Raw genomic sequence first — 15398 nt, 5'->3', positions numbered from 1 at the left:
TTTGTGTATCTGTCTTTTTGTCTCTTTGTCTGTCTGTTATCAACATCAACCTTCGCCGTAACTTTTGTACAATGAGAGATAGAGACTTCATATTTGGTATGCGTACTCTACTAATAAGGTTCTTTCAAATGACATCAAGATCAATGACCTTGTGACCTTGACTCATCTAAATGCTAAAAATAGCGAATTTTTGGCATGTTTTATACAACAATGACTTTGTGACCTTGACTGTGACCTAAATGCAAAAAAATATTTTTTTAAATACTTTGTTGCCGCAGGGCGCATAGTGTTCCACAAACACATCTTGTTTAATACTTAATGATTATAATTAATCCAAAATATAAATACAAGTACATTCACATCTTTATATCGAGACCGTTAAATCTCCTTCTGAGAATTTTCATATACGAGTATATATTTGCATATAATTCCTGTTTTCTGCAACTCTGTATCTAACGTGATATGAAGACTGTAAACGGTATGCATTTACATAGATGACTTACAATTAAAAAAAAAATTTGCGAATGGTATTATTTCTTCTGCCTTCATTTGCTTTTCCTGATATAAAGAATGAATAATTTTAAAATAAATTAAACGATAAGTGATATTTTTTAATTGATTTCCAATGTATTTTTAAGCATTGCATATTCATTTTTACTCTGAATATGTATTTTTTTACTTTCAGTTGTCTTTTGATAATGAAATGATGCAAGGCAGTATAGGAATGGAGAGTATAAGATATGAAAAGGGAGACCAAAACCATGGTAAAAACCGTACATGAATGTCCATGGAAAGGAATATTCTATATACGAGTATAACTTTCATAATGTGCAAGAAATCTTTGCAAAATTAAATCATTTTAAATCATTTTTAGACTTAGGGATGTCAAAATATTTATTTTCCTTAGTCGAGCATTCGATTGCATTATTCGAACGACAGTCGACTATTCGGAACATTTTTTTTTAATTATCTCATCGGTAGCGCATTTAAAACTCAAGACCCTTTTCGTAAATTTATGTAAAAAGAAGCATCAACTGCCTGTATTGCACACCGAATCTCAGAGATAAGATAATGAAATGAAATAGATGTACACCACCGATTCTCCAAAATTCTTGTCATATTCATTTTTTTGTCTGTATAGTTAGTCTCCTTTCAGTAGGCTTTCGGAATTCAGTTGTTTTTCAAGCTTATTAAAATTATATGCTTACTGGGATAAGGGGAGGGGTAAACACACACTATCCACATGTCAGGAAATATTGTGAATACTTCTTGTTCAATTAACAATTACCCCGGCTATTAATATGTCCTAGCACACTATGTAAGATCATTGTTTTGATAATTATCGATGTTTCAAAACTTTACGGCTATGGTGTAATCCTAGCATTTGAACATTCATAGAGGTAATAATGAATTTATAATTGGTATAAGTTCAATAAATAATTTTCAAAGTCAATTTGGGAGGTACGTAATTTACTATAATAACAAGAAAGGTCAGTAATTGTGAAATAATTATCGCGGTATTTAATTACTAACTGTACAATATGGAAAATCATTTCTATACTGTGAAGGTTGAGCCCTTGTTCGTCTGAGGACATACATATACTATTATGGTTTGAGAAAAGACGTTTTTTTTCACTGTTGAGATGAGAATTTCTTTCTTACCTCTATTTCTTGTATTTATTTGATATTCCAATGTCGTTTCATTATTCGATCGTCGTTTCATTCGACTGATAGTCGAATAGTCGACTATTCGTTGACATCCCTATGTTTAGTAAAGGTCAATATTAATATATATGATTATTTATTTCTGAAGTTTGGAGCAACACAGCCCAGCTTATCACATATCAAACCATATTGTGTAGTTATATCTGTCTAGCTCAAGCAAGCCTTTTTGCCAGAAAGCACAACTTGTTAAGTTAATACATTGTTTGATGGTATTTTTTATTTCTAAATTAGAACTGATTAACTGATTAATACCATTCCGTTTATATATGTAAAATGATATATAAATCAAATCATAATAACTTTTTGAAATGTAAACTTTGCATGACTTGATGAAGGGGTGACACGAGACTCATTGCTGCAAGGTTCAGGTTGTTATTGTTACAGTAGATTTAAATCATTGTGTAATCTAGTACTTCTTATTGTCTCAATACCTCCGCTCCCTTTCTGAAAAAGATATGTGTCTAAAAATGGTTAAAATAGACAGTTAATTACATGTAATGTTGCATTCACCTTTTGCCCTCAAATATTGTTTCGCTATTTATAACAGGGAATATAATTTGCTTGTAGAGTTTTATAGTTTTTTCAACCCATCATAACAAACATGGTATTTGCACTGTCATGTGTCCTTATGTCTGCTTCGTTGTAAAATTATATACCCAGTCTTACACAGGTTACATATACAAATAGGCACACTATCTTTTTTGTAATGTTGACTTAACTGATGAAGAAAAGTGCTTGTTAATCAATTCACTATATTAGAAAAGAAAAAGTGTATGATATACATGTTAATTAATGCATCATATTTATAATAGTTACTCGAATTTTTTACAATCTGAAGATGTTTTTCTGAATTTAACCTCATTTCTTTTTTTAAGGTTCAATGAATAATTTTTTAGGGCATCTTAGTAAATTTTTGGACAAGGAATCACGAAACCTGCATCTGATCATTTAAGCATGGAGAGAAAAAAGTCGATTGTTTTCCAGGATTGAAGACATGTCAATGCTCATACATTATTTACTGAATAGTCAGAAATAATTTATATTTCATATTTGTTTGCAGATGATTACGTAAAAATGCCAAAACCAATACCAGCAGAAAAACTAGAAGAAAAGGAGAGTACATACAAATATGTCCCTACATTTGCCATTCCCGCTATAAGTTCTCCATACAGCAAGTTATACCAGGCAGACAGTCATAATTCACATCTTTACTCTAGTCTCCAGTCACAATACCCAGGCTCAGAGGATGTGAAAGTGCCAAAACCAATACCAGCTGAAAAACCAGAAGAAAAGGAAAGCACATACAAATATATCCCTACATTTGGCATTCCTGCAATAAGTTCTCCATACAGCCAGTTATACCAGTCAGGCCATAGTGATTCCCATCTCTACTCTAGTCTCCAGTCACAATATTCAGAGGAAGTGGAGTTTGACAACATACCATCAAATGAAGAAACACAAACCTACACACCCCGCCCAACTCCAGCAAGGCAAGATAACTCTCTACCTGCAAAGGGCATAGATGATGTCAATACGAAGATTTCTGTTACTTCCAAGGGTAGAACTGATGAAGACAGCACTTATCAATCTATTAATGAGGTCACTGGACGGTCACACCTGGGTCATGATGAAACCCCTCCTCTGACCAATAAGCTCGGTAGATCTGAGAGCAAAGAAGTGTCCTCGTCAACTTATCTGGAACCAGTGTCAAGGAATGGGAGTCACTATGACCAACTTCAGTCAGTTGTACATTCAAAGCAGTCAAATGATAATCATGCATCTTGGATTAATTCCCAGAAAAATTCACCCAGTAAAATTCCTGTTAATTCTCCGTCTGCTGCTTCTGGTGACGACACTGTGAAAACAGGAAGAAGCGATCATAGGGATTCCCCTCTTGTGCCTCAGAGACTAAACAGAACTCAAGACAGTGGAGTTTCGTCTTCAACATACATTGAGCCTGTGTCTACAGGTCAGGTCCAATCCGTACCAAGAACGAATACCAAACCTGATATTCCACAACCACAGTTAAAAGCAGGACAAGGCCACTCACAAGCATCTGGAAGAAATTTATTAAAAAATACACCTAACAGTGAATTTCCAAGTAATTGTCACACAGATTCAAACAATTTTTTACATAATGCTGAAAACAATGTAGAATATGTGTCTAGTTATGGCAAAGACCCTAGTAACACCAACCAGGCAACCTCAGCTTTGTTAAATGAACAGAAGATACCAGGTGATCAGGCACAGCTGGTTAGGTCTGAGAGCAAGTAATATAACTGCCCTAAGTGAAGAAATATTAATATAGAAAGCACAAATAAATTCACTTTGCTTCTTTGTACAATTATATACCCAATTATACACAAGCCACATGAATATACCGCATATACATACATGTATATGAATATATGAGTTCTATCTATGTAATGTTGACTTATCTGACAAAGGAAACTGCTTGTTAATCAATTCACTATACTAGCAGAGAAGTATGATATACATGTAGATGTGAATACATACATTTATATTAGTTTTTTAAAGTTTAACTGGATTTTTCTGAATTAAACATCATTGTTTGTTCTGAAGTTCGTTTCAATTGATAAATTTTGCATGATATCTCAGTAAATTTTTGACAGGAGTCATTGTTATATAATTTTTTAAAAATCTACGGAGTATCTGATCATTGCATGAATTAAGATATGCAAAAAATATCATTCTCTTTTTCATTTATTTTTCATGACTGAAGCAATCTCATTTAATTTTGTCATAAAAGATTAATAAAGCGTCAGATATAATTCATCTTTAATTTTGCTTGCAGATGATTATCTGAAAATGCAAAACTCAATAGTACCAGGAAAAACAGGAGAAAAGGAAAGCACAGTCAAATATGTTCCTAAATTTGCCAGTTCTGTCATAAGATCTCCAGACAGGCAATTAAACCAGTCAGACCATGCTGATCCCCATCTCTATTCTAGTTTCAAGTCACCATATTCAAAGGAAGTCGAGCATGGAAATATCACAGGTACTTGTGAACAGACCCCCGAGCATTCCAGTCAAAGCGGGAAAATTTTTGTGATAAACGCAACAGAAGTGCATAGATAATATATCACCTTTTATGATACAAATTTAACACCCGAGAGAGTTTGTTAATAATTACGTCAAGCCAAAACTCTAACACATGTTATCGTAATAAGCGGAACGTTTTTGGTGTACTTCCGTTGCGTGTACCTAAGGGATTTTCAACCCTTGACTGGTATGTTGTTTAAGGAGAAATTGTGGGATTCTTACGTAACGAGATGCAGAGTCAATCCGATAGCATGGACCAAGACAGAAATGTTTGTATAAACAGTGTGAATCGACATTTTAGGTAAAAATGAAATAAACACATGTTTTTAACCTAGAAAGACCAAGCAGGGTACAATGTAAACAAGCTGGAGTTGCATACCTTTCACTCATGGGTTTTTTTATAGAGCGATTATTTTTGGTGTTTTCTCTATTTGTCCTGTTGTACACATGATAAATAAGTGTAATAAATATAATTTATGAATAAAAGACCATCAAGCCTTGGGGTCTGAGATCTGAGAGCAAGGACGTATCCTCTTAAACCTGTATGGATCTAGTGTAAAGACATTTGAGTCATAATGACCAGCCACAGTTAGTTGTAAATTCAAAACATTTGTTGACGAAAAACATGCATCTTAATTCATCCCCAGGAAAATTCACCCTGTAAATTTCCTTTTGATTTTCTGTCTGCTGCTTCTGGTGATGACACTGTGAAAACAGGAAGTAGTGATCATGGGGATTTCCCTCCCCTTCCTCAGAGACTTAACAGAACTCAAGCCAGTGAAGTGCCTTCTTCAAGATACATTGAGCCTGTGTCCACAGAACAGGTCCAATCTACACCAAGAACCAAGCCTGATATTCCCCAACCAGGGTTAAATTGAGGACAATACCAATCAACTCAATCATTTGGAAGAAATTTGTTGGAAAATATTTTCAACACATGATTCCAAATTAACTCCAAGAAAGATTCAAACAAGATTTTACATAAAGCTGAAAATATTACATTCTATTCTAGCAGCATTTTTAAGGCAAAATAGATGTTTTTCAACTATATTATCTACTCAAAGAAAGTATTGAACTCCGGGGTATTGTTGTTCTGTTAGCTTTTTTATTAAGGAAAATTTCGCTATTAATAGAAGTCATGTGATGCCGTGGCGGTGGTGTACGTCTTTGCGTTAGACACTCTTTTATCTGTTCGCATTGTTAATAAAATTTACGTTTATCAGCGGTTTTGGTAAATTATCAAACTTAATTTTCTTTTAAAAAGTCTAAATTTCCCGAGAAATGACTTATTTGCTTTTTTTAACATACCCGCGTTGCTTTTTCATAACTAAGATGCTTGATATCAGTATAAAAGATTTGCATGTAGTGCTGCTATCTGTTTAAAACACGTGTAGCGTTGATGTCTGTATAAGAAACATGCGTATACTGCTGATATCTGTATAAAATACATACGTACGTGTAATGCTGATATCCCTATAAAACATATACGTGTAATTGTTATCTGCATAACGTGTACTATTGATGTCTGTATTAGACACATACTTGGAGTATTGATATCTGTATAAAACACGTATGTGTTAGAACGATATCTGCATACGTGTAGTGTTGATACCTGTATAATACACATACGTGTAATGTTGATATCTGTACAAAATTCACACGTGTAGTATTGATATCTGTAAAGAATGTATTTGTAATGTTGATGTCTGTATAGGACACATACGTGTAGTGTTGCTATCTGTATAAGACACATACAAGTTGTGTTGATATCTGTATTAGACACATAAAAGTAGTATTGATATCTGTATACGACACGTGTAGGTTTGATATCTGTATAAGATGCATACGAGTATATGTACTGAAAATTCTTTTATGAGATTCGTAAAAAGTTCTCTAAGAATTGATGGAGATGATTGTCTATCAAAACAAAATCAATATTGCGTTGATAATTTTAAAAATAAAAAAATCATTAACATGGGTACATTACACCCTGTGGTTAGCTATTTATTGTAAACTTACACACAGGTCTAGTCTGCAACATCTGTTTAAAGATTTATTGATCCCTTTAATCAAAAATAGTTATGATTTATCAGTTGGAGGGGATATAGTAACCAATCTTGTGAGTTCATTTGTGGGCGAAAGTAAATTCTGTACAAAACGAAACTGACATAATTTGGAGAAGATAGGGGAATATAGGTTAGCAAAACCGATATTGTTGCCAGCAGTATTAAGAGGGAGTATGGATCTTACTGAAGGTGAGTCAGTACTTTTACCACCACCCTTCTAAACAGAGGAATCAACATATTTATTTGTCTTCTAGTTTAACTGTCCATCCCAGCTTTATTCAATAGCGACCAACTGTAACATCATACAGTAAAACACGGTAATGAGAAGTTAGCTGGGACTTTGAAGTTTGCTTTTTCATAACTAAGATCCTTGATATCTTCATACGTTTAGTGTTGCTATTGTATAAGACACCTAAGTGTAGTGCAAATTCTTCTATGGGATTCATAAAAAAGTTGTTCTTCTTACTGTGTTAATTAAATGATCTCCGAAACGAAGTTTCGTCTAGAGATTTATTTTATTGTCATCCTATTATCTTGTTTATAGTTTAAGCAAGTCACAGTTTACCTATTGAATGTGGAAGGTTTTTTAATATAGGTAGAGCAGAGAGACTATGTGATCTCTGTAGTGTGGGAGAAATTGGAGATAAATTTCACGATATATTTAATTGTAATTTTTCCACTGATGAAAGATAGCTGAAAAATTTTTACAAAGTGAAAAATATTTAAAATAGTTTGCTACATGTAACTTGTTCAATAGTGATGATAAATTTACCTTAATTGGCTAGGCAAAATTTTATAAATTTGAAATGTCTTTATTTCAATCTATCTTGATATTCAGTCCAAAACTTCTTAATTAATATCGTATATATGATAATCCTTTGTTCATTTATTAACTTGTCATTGTTGATTTATTTCGTGTTTGTACCTTTATGCCTTATGTAACGCCATAAAGTGAAATAAAATGTTTTAATTGTTTCAAATAAATGTGTCAAAGGCCTGCAAGTTCCTTTGTTAATTAAGTAATAAATTTAAATGACTTCTCCAAAAACTGTTACCTGTACTTGTTTTAGAACCAGTTACCAGCTCGTATAATTGTAATTTCTAGGTAACCAATCACCATCTAAATATAAGAAAATTGATGAGGAGGCTCATGGGAAATGGAGGAGCTCCTCATCATATTTTAGAAAGAAGGAGAGAAAGTCATCCTCTGGAGATAGAAAGAAGGGAATGAAGATAGAAGTCATCAGTGGAGACTTAACTAAAATGAGAGTGAGTCATCCATATGCTATGTAATTAAGATACTGTTGACTGTAGATTATTTTTACTTTATTAAAAAGAGCCTGTTCAGTAGTCATTGTATTTTCAACCATTAATAAAGAGAAATCGCCCACTATCTGAGCATTTAGTAAATATGTTTTACTTCAGGAAAAATAAAGAATGAAAAACAAATGTTTCCTTTATTTAGAATAGCATATTTTGTATTGAATATGAAATTACTTTTTTGATAGGTCGACGTAATTGTTAATTCTGTAGACAAGTCTTTGGACTTGTCCATGGGTAACATATCAAAGAGTTTGAGCAGAGCTGCCGGTGAATCTCTACAAGATGAATGTAATGCAAAGTACAAAGAGGGAATAGAGCCAGGAAATGTAGCCATTACAAAGGGAGGCAACCTCAGCTGTAAACAGGTGTATCATGGGGCCATCCAAATTTGGAACAATTTGAAAGGGGATGCTCTTGGGGTGAGTTTGGTGACTTAAAGATTACAGGATTGTATTTCATATTGTATTTTAAAAGTAATTCAGTATTGTCTTGAAACAGGGAATGTCAATCATTTTGTGATATTTGATATGATATAACATATATATCCAGACATTTTTTTTCCTAGATTGAAATTTCTGGTGATAAAACATGACCTAAAATTCTTTGGTTAAATACATGTACATTTACATGTTTTTACGTTTGTGTAATTAGGTAACAAAGGAATATCTATACAGAGTACATAACTTGTTTTTCGTTCACATGGCATGATGAAAATCCAGCATTTCCCCCCATATTTTTCAGAAATTAACAGATTCTGTAAAAGAATGTTTAAGAATAGCAGACATAAACCAGATGAGCTCTATTGCCTTCCCAGCCCTAGGGACTGGCATACTGGGCTATCCTCCAGAACAAGCTGCAAAGACCATGTTCAGATGTTGTAGAGAATTCCACAGTAAATACAGAGATACCAGTCTGAGGGAAATATTCTTTGTAATTTACTATAAAGATACAGAAATTCTAAAGGTAAATCCCTTTTATCAATAAGCTCTTCAAGATGCTGTGGTTTTAATTTAGAATTACTGCAGTAATTCCTTAGTTTTTTGTCGTGTGCTTTTTCTCGAGTGTCATACACAACTTTCTTTGATTTTGGTTGTACTTCAGGCATTCAAAACCCAGGAAAGTGAATTAGAGAGTGAAAAACCAGAAGTCCCATCTCAGGGTATCAAATATAGAGGATGGAGAAATCCATCTACAGGTAAGTTACAAGAACTTTCTAAGTTTTTCTGAAGATAACTTTTAACTTGATCAAACAAAATCCTCAACGGAAAAAAATGGAATATTTTCACGCGCCCCTTATTGAAGATTTGGGGGCATACATTTTTTGGTCTTTTTGTCCTTTTGTCCACAAAAACTTAAACATAACTCTTGAATTGTTGGTGCTAAAGCTTTTCACATTTAACATTTCAAGAGCTTTCTTTTGGCATCAGCGTATTTTAAATCTTGACCTTGACCTTCGAGTTTAACTTATTTTTGCAAAATTTACTACATGTATACTTAAATTAGTCTTACATTTTGATTGGTAAGAGCTAGCACATTTGTATTTCACAAGTGCATTCCATTTGCCAACGCCATCATTTTTGATTTTTTGACTTTAGAGTTTGAATTACTTTTGAAAGGTTTAACCCAACCATAACTGTTGAACGTTTGGTGCTAATGCTTTCAAAATTTGACATGTCTTTGTATTTCTTGTCACAAGATCTTTCTTTGGATATCAAAATATTTGTCCTGTTGACTTTTGAGTTTGACCTACATTGAAAGGTCTTCAACCTTGACTATAAAGAACTATATGCGGTATATTGCATATGTTTGCCCCCACAAAAGTCAAATTTTGAAAACTTCCTGAAATGTGCTGAATTCAATAAATTATACGAGAAATATAAGTTAACAGAAAATATTATAGTTCCAGAGCAGTGTATTCACAATTTCTGTTTTTATGACGTCACAAACTAGTCCGATTTTATATCCTTTTCCAGAATAGGACAAAATGGACAAAATTTCAACAATTTAAGCTTTAAAATTCATAGAGCGCATGTGTGTTCAGGAACAATATTGACATATTTCATTGATATTATCATTCTACACATTATATCAAAATATTAATCCTGAACACATATGCGCTCGGTGACTTTTATTTAAAATATCGACGAAATATGTACATTTTTCTGCAAAATTCATAAAAAACTGAAATTACGTCATATTTGTGACGTCATTACGTACATATGACGTCATTACTTATGAAATTATTCTGTGCTTTGAAGTCAGCATATACTCCCCTGTTTAAGGACTTAATTAAATATTACTCCATCAAAGTTTGATTTTGGGGGGCAAATGTTGGTTAATACCGCATATAGTTCTTTGGAATATATGGTACTAATTATAAAGCTAAGTTTCATTTAAGTATGCCATTTGATAATACTTTTACTTTGTTACTTGCGCCAATTATTTTCGACATCATGACCTTGAAGTATGACCTAGGTTTAAAAATCATTGACCTTTGCCTTTATTTTTGAACGGTTAGAGCTGACACTTTTTATTGTATGCGTGCATTTATTGTGACAAGACCTTTTATTGGTACTAATATAGTGGACCTATTGCCCTTGAAGTTCAAACAACATTTTGAATCTTAAAACGTGGCTTTGAGCTGCCATGAAACATGTAAAGATAACAAACAGTATTCAAAAACCATATAACAATACAAAACAGGAGCAGAGCAAACACGGACCTTCAAAACATCAGAGGTGGGATCAGGTGTCATGGAGGAGTAAGCATTCCCTGCCGACTGGTCCAAAATATAATGGCATAATTGTTTCTTTAGCGCATCTTGTTTTAATTTTCTAGATTTAGATGGGGGAGACAGATGCTGGAAATTGCACAAAATGAATGTAGAAGTCAGACTGGGGGACATTACTCAGCAAAACACTGATGCTATTGTCAACAGCATTACAGAAAAAATGGATCTTACTGAAGGTCAGTCAGAACTTTTACACCAACCTTCAAAATAGAGGAATCAACATATTTATTTGTCTTCTAGTGTCCATCCCGGCTTTATGTAATAGCAACCAACTGTAACATAATAGAGAAAAACACGGTAATGAGGAGTTTGATGGGCCTTTGGATTTTGCTTCTTTATAACTTAGTTGCTTGATATTTGTATAAGATACTTACATGTAGTGTTGATATCTGTAAATTACACATACATAAATGTTGATATCTGTGTAAGACATATACGTGTACTTTTTGATATCTGTATAAAACACATACATGTAGTGTTGACATCTGTATAACACGAATGTGTAGTGTTGATATCTGTATAAAACACATACGTTGAAGTATGGATATCTGTATAAGACACACATATGTGATATTGATATCTGTATACATGCATTTAGTATTAATGTCTATATAAGACACGTATGTGTAATATTGATATCTGTATGAAATACATAGTTGCCGTATTTATATCTGAATAAAACAAATACTTGCAGTATTGGTATCTGTATAAAACACATGCATGTAGTATTGATATCAGTGTAAGACTATTATGTGTAATGTAGATATCTGTATAAAACACAAACTTGCAGTATCGATATCTGTATAAAACACATACCTGTAGTATTGATATCTGTATAAAACACGTATGTGTAGGAGTAATATCTGTATAAATCATATACATGAAGTATTAATATCTGTATAAAACCCGTATGTTCAGTGTTGATATCTGTATATAATACGTACTAGTTTTAATATCCTTATAAGACACAACCATGTAGTATTGATATCTGTGTAAGACACGCATGTGTAATGTTGATATCTGTATAAGACACGTATGTTTAATGTTGATATCTGTATAAGACACACACGTGTAGTGTTGATATTCGTATAAAAACACATATGTGTAGTATTGATATATGTATAAGACACTTACTTATAGTATTGGTGCATGCATCTGTATATAACACGTATGTGTAATGTTGATATATGTATTAGACACATACATATAGTCTTGCCATCTGTTTAAGACACATACTTGTAGTACAAATCCTTCTATAGGTTTTTAAAAAGTAAGGGTGGATTTCAATGTAGGCAAGTACATTTATTTTATTTTCGTAAAGTAATATCTTCAAAACTACATAACGGTACATGTACTTGTTAGGTATAAATAATAATTTTCTTATTTCCTGAAACATGTGTAATTATAAAGTAAATGCCTGTAAATTATCATTCAGGTGCTGTTTCTAAAGCTGTTCTTAGAGCAGGAGGAGATGAAATAGAGGCAGAATGTCGTAGAGAAGGTAAATAGTGTATTTTTATTTCTTCCTTTGAAGGATATTTGGTGGTTTAAATACACTTATACTTGTGCGTTGTATAGTGGTACATAAAATTTAAAAAGGTCGAATAGTAAATACGAGGGTTGATCCAAAAGTAATGTCACTGTGTCAATAACTTTAATATTTGGCGTCATATTATCAAATATTTTATACCAAAAGATGCATAAAAATAAATCTAATCAAACTTGAAATTTTCATTGAATTATGTTTAATTAAATTAATTTTATAGACGTTTGAAATATTAAACATAACGGGTGTCGCCGCGTCACAAGTAAACGTCACATTTTAAAGTGTAAATTCTTAGAATGAGAAAAGACAAACGCATTTAAAAGCATCTATAAAAGCATCTATTCGCCCAATATTTTTAAAAGACAAAATTTTTCGACATTTTCTAGTATTAAGTTGAAAATAAAATGACGTCATTGCTTTTTGATAATAAACATTGTTCTTTTAATCTGCTGTATTGAACAAAGGAAATGTCGAAATGGAGAATAACCGCTGAAACGAGCTGTGATGCATTTTTGCTACAAAATGGGGAAATCTCCCGTAGAAACAGTCACGATGATTAATCAGACATACAGAGGAGATACTATAAATAAAAGACTTGTTTATAAATTGTTTCAGCGATTTTAGCGGGTCATGGGACACTGAATGATCAGCAAAGGACAGAAAGACCGAATAAGGGAGGACGGACGGAAACGTTCACTTGTGTCTGACGGTGTCCAAAAATAAAGACGGTTAGACAGTTACAGCGATATGAGAAACTTTAAGTTTGTCTTATGGTACTATTCAAGAATTTTGACAGAAGACTACATTTTAAATAGAGTGAGTGTACAATGGGTGCCAATAATTCTTATAAAAAAGATGTGTGAATGTGTTCGTAAATCTCAAATATTTGTATAGGAAACAAAGGGTAAGCGTTCAAGTGTATGACGGCGCGTATCCGTCATATGACGTTATTTAGGTGCGGCGACTACCGTAATTGCACTTTGTATGTAATTCGATATTTTAAAAAGTGTAAATCATTTTAATTTGAATTTTTCAGGACTGACTTGTAATAAATATATCTTCGATCATGTATAATTTCGTTGATTTACGTCGTCTAGTAGAAATTTTATCGAAGTTGTGACATTACTTTTGGATCAACCCTCGTACCAAGGTAACTAAGTAATCACAAATATCTAAATTACAGATGATTCCACAAAGCATACAAGTATTAAACTCACCTGAGCTGGAGTGTCAAGAAAGCTTTTCTGATCACATTTTGTCCTGAGTCTGAAATTATTGACTTTCAATGATGTTCAAAACTCTATCACTTTGCCATCTCCTTATGTAAATCCAAACAACATTTTAAGACATAATTGTAAACCTTTGAGTGAAAAAAAATATATATTCATTTTATTTGTATAATTACAAGTTAACTCTTTAATTCTTTTTAAAAATAAAATTGAAACAAAACATGCATAAACATGCTACTTTTTCTCTACCAAGTCCAATAGCAAAGTCAAATACAAGGTGGACACAGCATAAGACGTTTAGAAAATTTATTAACAAGTAAGATATCAAAGAGATTTGTTCTGTGTATATAACGTTAAGGACAGATGATCCAGGTTTAGAAAAGTGATTAATTTTATGAATTTTTCTCCTTAGACTTGGGAAATAAAAAAGACTTTGAAAATATTAATTAATACTTCAATAAAATAACAAATATGGACTTATTATACTAAGTAAAGGTTTACAGATGAAAACAAATTTCAGAATATGTTAGCTTGGTGTTTAAAGTGTAATATAAACTTTAAAAAACAATATACCAAACCAGGTGAATTTTATGAAGAAAGGCAATATGGCAAAACTCAACTCCTTTGATTTTTCTGATTGTTCACCATTTCGCCAAAATACAACCTAGTGACAGGTTATACATTTGCTAATAAGCTCATGATGACGTTCAAAAATTCATGAATTGCAAAATACTGTGCATAGGACCCAACTGGTTATCCATAATCCATGGGGTAACTTGAAAATCTTCTTTTCAAGAACCAGCTGGGTGAGAAAAACTGAAACTTATGTGGAACCATCCCGGAGTAGATTAAATTCTAAATTGTTTAAATCATGACCCCACGAGGTAGGTCTAGGCTACAATAGGGAATCCACTTTTTACATTGAAATATATAGGAAAAAGCATTAAAAACCTTTTCTCAAGAACTACTGAGCCAGCAAAGCCGAACTTTTGTGGAATCAGCCTGTGGCAGTTTAGATTTAAAATTGTTCAAATCATGACCACCGGTATAGGACAGAGTCACAAAAGGGAATCAAATTTTTAGATTGAAATATATAGAAAAAATCTCATAATCTGTTAAAAATCAATTTCTCAAGAGAGAAAAGATGAAACTCCTGTAGAAGAATCCTTAAGTAATGAAAGATTTTTTTTCCAAATCACGGCTCTCCAAACGTAGGGTGGGGCCACAATCAGTGATTTAAGTTTATGATAATGATGGACATCTTTTAAAAATCTTTTATCTTTCTTTATTACATAGTCTTTAATTAAAGTACACCTTAATAATTAAGTACCCTGTCATTTTATTAACATCAATATAGATGGTCTTTTTCGTTATAGTTGAAAGTAATTTTAATTATTTCAGTGGTCATTAGAGGTTTATAATTATATTTTGAAATCAAAGTAAAAATCGCAGGAAGCAATGCTACTGCTTTTGAGAAATAAATCCCTCTCTTTTTCACAATATATTAACATGTATGCTTTTCAGTAATATTTATAAATGTAATATATGTTGTAGGCCAATCTTTCTCATCAGAAGACTATGTTGTTACATCAGGAGGCAACATGGATTGTAAGTACATCATTCATGTGAAAGGTCAGATAGTAGCAGAAGGGTGG

This window comes from Saccostrea cucullata, unplaced genomic scaffold (genome assembly GCF_032062105.1).
Source record: "Saccostrea cucullata isolate Sc308-1 unplaced genomic scaffold, CSIRO_AGI_Scuc_v1 ctg2489, whole genome shotgun sequence".
Lineage (NCBI taxonomy): Eukaryota > Metazoa > Mollusca > Bivalvia > Ostreida > Ostreidae > Saccostrea > Saccostrea cuccullata.
Note: the sequence above shows the minus strand (reverse complement) of the source record.